The 6,602-nt window shown below is 33.5% G+C and overlaps 1 protein-coding gene across 1 annotated transcript in view; it reads left to right on the forward strand.

Annotated features, from left to right (window-relative positions):
* sp8b (sp8 transcription factor b) overlaps positions 1–380 on the forward strand; it is a 3,182-nt gene extending 2,802 nt beyond the window's left edge. The window contains exon 2 of the mRNA XM_058395805.1: positions 1–380. This exon is cut by the window's left edge and continues 2,249 nt beyond it. The gene's annotated coding sequence lies outside the window, so the exon portion shown is untranslated.
* The last annotated feature ends 6,222 nt before the right edge of the window (positions 381–6,602 follow it).

A 6,602-nucleotide genomic window follows, 5' to 3' on the forward strand; every position in this document is an offset into this window, starting at 1 on the left:
TTTCTCCCCCAAGAAATGACTCTCTCTCTCAAAGCCCCTCAATAAAGGCAACATGGGTTAAGTTTACTATCAATCTGTACTTTATGTCAATTTCTTTGACTTCCTAAACCAAGCAAAAACAAGTTTTTTTTGTTCAGTTACTTGTAGATAAATACACAAAAACAATCGGAGAATATTTAATCCATTCTTCTGCAAAAAAAATAAAAAATCTCATGATAGCTTTAATTTCAAAGGGAACAGCTTCAGATATCAAACACAGTCAACTTTCTACATAATTTACACTTTTAATCCGTAATCCACAATCCAGGAGTATTTTCACACATTTGTCTTATATTAAAAACCAAATGTTTCATTGTGTTTCCCATGAGCTGCACAATTTCCTCACTAACTTTTGGAGCCATTCGTTGTCTTATGTCTCAGGCTATTCATCTTAAATCTTAATTGTTGTGTTTGTTTGTATTTTCAATTAGCAGATTAACAAAACTCTATGAATTTTTTTTTCTAGGTTTGCGAATTAATATGCCGTTGTTAATTTTACTTTTTGGTACAAATTGCTGTATTCCCAACCGCGTCATTGATTCAGTTTCTGAAGAAATGTTGGAATCATATTCGCCGAGTCGATTCATTTAAGATGATCATGATTTCTCTCAAAATAGAGCAATTTCCCTCAGACCTGAAAACGGGAATAGGATTAAATGAATTAAAAATACACCATAATTAAATATATATATAAGCATATAATGCGTGTTTTTATTGATGCCATGCGAAAATATTTAATAGTAAATAGTTGGAAGTCTGTAACGAATAATATCCAAAAAGGTTTGCTCTGGTCACCTATAGCTTAGTTGTTGAATAGACTTGCATGGAAAAATTCTCATTGCTCATTCGCGTATAGTTTCATAATGTTTTTTAACTACCATGAGAATGTTTCCCGTATATTTTCTGCTATTGTAGATTTTCATGAGCCTTTCACTCGTTTCTGAGAGTTTATTTAGCTTTTTTGTGTTTGCTCGAAGTTACAGAAAGTGTAACGATCAACTGATCAGTGTGTGAAGGAAACGTTTAAAATATGTGAGCATACTGTGAGGTCGCAGCGCCCCCCCGAGGCCACAAACCGATATTGTACTCAAAATGTTTAATATGTCGGTGTCTAAATTGTAGTAGATGGAAACTCGCTAAATAAAAGTGGAGAAAAAATATATAAAAATCCTACAATCCTCACACATTTAAATGGAGTTGATATAGGGCAACGCGACATGCTAGGTTTCCAATACACATTGCGTCAAACAGAAAACGTCTGAAGTAAAAGAAATAAGCAGAAAACTACCCACATTAAATGTTACTGTTCATTTATAATTTCCTTAAATCTTTATTACAAAATTATATTACTTTTCGAAGGGGTATTATGTTGGCAAAATGACTAATTTTAACATATTATTTGGTTTGCTTGCGTTAGCCTGCTGACAAAATTGCGCTAGCTAACTTTAATTTAATGTGGAAATATAGCTGAAGTTGTGATAAATACGACGATGTGGCTTTTTGTAATTAAAGCAGATTTATAAAATACATTTCTACATAATTAGACTATCTAATTTAGGGCTGTGTATAACTATTATTTCTAACTAAAAGTGACCTCGTGCTACTTTGTTTCTAGCTTAAAAGAATGGATTATCTTCAGCAGAAGATAATCTTCAGTCCTGGTCTATAACACAACAATGTAGTCATTTCTTTTTTCCCACAAGTTGTGTTTAAAGACTTTAAATACATAATGGGTCAATAATACAAACATAATCTCTTAAATATGGTGGCTTAATCCATATTACACCCAGTGCTGGGGTAAAAAATGTTATTTTTAGCCAAGGTATTGTTGGAGTGTATAGCATTTAACACCAATCTATTACATGTGGTGTTCTCTCTAAGAAAATGTAACGTCGTATCATAATTTTAAATATTTATAAAATAGCATCCACTACCAGTTAATGTACAATTGCTCAGTCGTGTAACATCACAGTCTCAAATCACTCCTGTGAAAAACTCCAGAGTGTGTGGAACAATAAATCTCCCAGTATTTCAGCTGCCCTGTAACATCATTGAAAAAGAAAAAAAGCGTACAACGAGTGGAGAAATTGTCATTACTGTTAGATAAGCCGAGCTGGATGGTTTTTAAGACTTGTTGATTTACATTTTCAGTAAATCTGAATGACTTGTGGTGGCCTTTTCTCCTTCGGTACTGAGTTTCAACGGAAAAAAAAAGTCAGACTATCACTAAACATCTACATCAAGATGCTGCTAAAACTTTCAGCCTTTAGACAGTACACACTGTGATGTACAGATAGGTGACAAATTAAAGGAAAAGACAATACAAAGTACAGTGGTGGGGCAACACTTAATTGCAGAAGATGTGACTTCTGGATTTATAGGTTCTTCATGTCTCTGGCACAGAATTGGAGGGAAAAACATAATTCAGCCAAAAGATTTTCACTGCACACATATGTATACTCATCAACCTTTATACCATCAACATTAAGTACACCTCAAAGGACCTCACAATTTGAACAATTTTCATAATATAATTATCAAACATATTGACATTAAATAACTAACAATTCAAGTTTCACGTTGAATCCAATTCCTCCATATTAGAGCTGAGGTATTTTAAGGGCAATTTTGTGGAAACATTCGACAAAAGCAGTCGGAAATGGCCACAAGCGAGCCCCTGGGACCCTGTTCCACTTTAATGTGTGGAAACATAATACTTTATGCTTAGTTTTAGTGCAGTTGGTGAACATTTTTAAAGCTTCAAACATTTGTATAAGATTACCCACAGTCCTGACTTGACAAACGGAAAAGCAGAAAAGATTCAAAAGGTGGTTGTAGTTGTGTAGCTATGCAGAAAAACTAGCAGAGAGCAATATTTCCAGGGAGTCCTTTCTTTTATCCCCATAATAGGATAAGCACGAGTGCAATCTATCACCTGGAATTTCTTCACACAACTCCAGACAGGATTTATCTAGCCAGTATTCACAATTCCAGGCCTTTAGAATGGCTGTTCAACATAGTGATTCTCTCTGGGACTGCTCACACAATATAACATTCTTATTACATCTTATTACATTAGATAATTGTTGAAGACTCAGAGCCAAAAAATCGTGGGAAATAACACTTCTATAGAAAACACACTATTGAAGAAAATTTGAGTGATTAGACATTACGTAAAATATCTGCATCCTGCTACTTACAGTTGTGCATGAAACAATTGCGCAACCTGTTTACAAGCATGGTACAATTCTTGACTTTTGTTTGGTCATCGGCTGGTTGTGGCTGCCCTTCTCAACCACCTTGCCATTTTGAAAGACTGCAGTGATGTCAGCATTCTGGACATTATTTTCAGCTACTTTAAAAAAAAAAATCTAATAAATAATGTATATGTACATATAACATTTATTAAAATTAAAGAATGTGTTTTTGAAAAATAAATTATATGCAAAACTAACATAAGACGTAATAAAAGTAGAATTATAAGCCCACTCACATCAAGCAAAATGAATCTGCTTTTTTAGTGTCGTTAGGGCCACCTAGTGGTTCATATATAGTATATCTGATTAATATTTAATATACAGAATGTAGATGTCTATAATTTAAGAGGACCAATCTTAAAATTAATATACTGATATACACTCACTGAGCACTTTATTAGGAACACCTCTACACCTACATGTTCATGCAATTATCAAATCAGCCAATCGTGTGACAGCAGTGTAATGCATAAAATCCTGCAGCTACAGGCCAGTACATTCAGGTAATGTACACATCAGCCATCAGAATGTGGTCAAAATGTGATCTTGAAATGTTATGTTGTATGATTGTTGGTGCAAGATGGGGTTTGAGTATTTCTATAAGTGATGAGCTACTGGGATTTTCAGTCACATGTCATGTCTCAAGTTTACATTCACTTGTTCATGTTCATATAAACTTATCAAATGTATAAATCTTTGAAATAATATTCATCCTTAGTAACAGTAATCTATAATTATCAAAGATGCATAGAAACAAATCAGTGTTTAAGGGTGACAGAACAAATGTTATATGGGACCCAAAGCCATAAGGTATTTTTAAAAAAAAAATGTGTATAATTATTATTTTTAGCTCTGCGTAAAACTTGGATAATTAAAAAAAAATCCCTGTCATATTTGTCAGGGACAATTCAGCACCAGAGAACGTGTGGAAACCATTTTGTTCATGGTCACTTCATTCTGGGCTCACTTTGGTTAACCTCCCATAGGCCCATGATTTCAACGAATGAATGTGAGCTCATTTAATGATGTTCCTCTTGGTTTACAACCTGTACCCCTTTCTCTCTCTCTCTCTCTCTCTCTCTCTCCTGTTCCATACCACAGGGTTAAATTCCATCAACGTAAAGTACAGATATCCTCTCCCACCTTCAGCCCTGGAACAGGAAAGAAGAGACAAAATTATCACTATGTTAGATTTAACAAATGTCTACAACATACATGCTTGGACAAAAATGTTGGTACCCTTCCATTAAAGAAAGAAATCCAGTGATCCACAATGATCACTGAAATAACTTGAAACTGACAAAAGTAATAATACATATAATGTACTGAACATTGACTAATGAAAATCAGACATTGCTTTTGAATTGTGATTCAACAGAAGCATTTAAAAAATATAAACTAATGAAACTGGCCTGGATAAAAATGATGGTACCCTTAACTTAATATTTATTTAACCTTTTGAGGCAGTCACTGCAATCAAGTGTTGACAGGTATTTTGGCCCACTCCTCATGAGCAAACTGCTCTAGCTGTCTCAGGTTTGAAGAGTGCCCTTTCCACAGATGTTCAATAGGATTTAGATCAGGGCTCATAGAAGGCCACTTCACACTTCAGTCCAATTGTCAATTTTCAGTCATTTTTACGTATTATTATTTTTGTCAATTTCAAGTTATTTCAATGACCATACCAACAATTTTGTCCATGTGTGTATTTTAAAGAATATCTTGTCATGCCATATTAGGTCGTCTATGCCCCTTCTGTGTTCCAGGACTTTATTAACAAGGTACTGGGAAAGTCTGGACCCAATTATCATTTTATTATCTGAAGCTTGAGAAATGACAATTTCATTGTCCCAAAACTAACAGTTATATTCCAATGGACCTACAAAGGTTTCTGGGGTTCCAATGAATATGTTACTATTTTTTAACTTACACTTGGCAAAAGACACATTATTTGAAAAGGGGTATGTTAAAAACAATTAACCAAAGCCTTCTGAAATCAACCTGGATATTGTTGGTTTAGAATTTATTTTGCCTTATTTTAGTGGTCATACTAAAACTATTTTATTTTGAGGTTTTAAAAAAGTAAAGACGTTTGCATCAGTTGCATCAAACTGTAAATTCCAACACTGAAAAAGGGGCCAACAAAAATCATATAAATTAGTAAAACACACAGATATTTGCAAATAAACCAAAACAAGTTATAAAAACATATATTTTACAAACAGGCTTATCCAAACAGAATATGAGTTAAATTGTAAGGAGGTTAACCAAAAGAGTTTCAGCTATGAATAGATGTTCAGGCCACTGTATTTAATAAATTATGAAAAATGATATACAGAGATGTATTAGATGAAAAGCATTTCTACCCTTGCTGAATAACAACAAATATTGGAAGCTGATTTGGTCAATCAGTGGGGAATAAGTTAAATCTCTGGGTGCATTAACAGGCTTCTGCATGTAACTGCAATTAGTAACCATGTAATAATTAGCACTGACAGTATGGCAATTGCTCATGATTTCAGTTTCCTTTTATTTATTGAGTCTTTTTATTTCAGTCAGATAAAGCTATTGTACCAAGCTTTCATCAACACTTGCATGACTTAGTGATGGATACACCAACATCATTTTATAAAATGCAAGGCTCTCCAGTATTATACCTAAAATGGCTTAATATATATGTGGATTAAACATTTAATGGATTAAACATTTAATGAAACTGAAATAGTTTGGTAAAGGCTGTAATCAACGTGAAATATATCTATTAAAACTGGGAACCTTTGTAAAAATGACTATTGCAACGCCCATTTTAAGGAGGGAGCTTCTGACCAAGCTTGTAATTATGGACCATTATCAAGTTTGCCAATTGCCCTAAATGTTCCTGAAAATAATAGTTGCTGAACAATTGATTTATCTCAAAAGTAATCCAACATTCAAAACAATGTGAGTCCAGGTCAGAACATTTAACAGACTATATCACATGCTAATTTACTGAAATAATTAAACAAGCTTTCAAATAATGGATCAGACTTTTCAAACAATGTCCATAAATGCTATGTTACTTTATCATAAAGAACAATCATAAAGGAACTTTGAATGTAGCTGCATGCAATGACGTTACACTTTCATTATGCAGAGCAAACTTTTATCAGTCATCATTTTCGTGGAAAGGCATATAGTTGTGAGAATGTGAACATTGGTTAACTTTGACATACATTAGATACATAAGAATTTACTGACACATACTCAGATATGTACAGTAGACAGTGTATATTGCATTTCAAAATACTTGTTTATTGTAAAACACAA

The sequence above is a fragment of the Hemibagrus wyckioides genome, linkage group LG01 (genome assembly GCF_019097595.1).
Source record: "Hemibagrus wyckioides isolate EC202008001 linkage group LG01, SWU_Hwy_1.0, whole genome shotgun sequence".
In the NCBI taxonomy this organism is placed as follows: Eukaryota; Metazoa; Chordata; class Actinopteri; order Siluriformes; family Bagridae; genus Hemibagrus; species Hemibagrus wyckioides.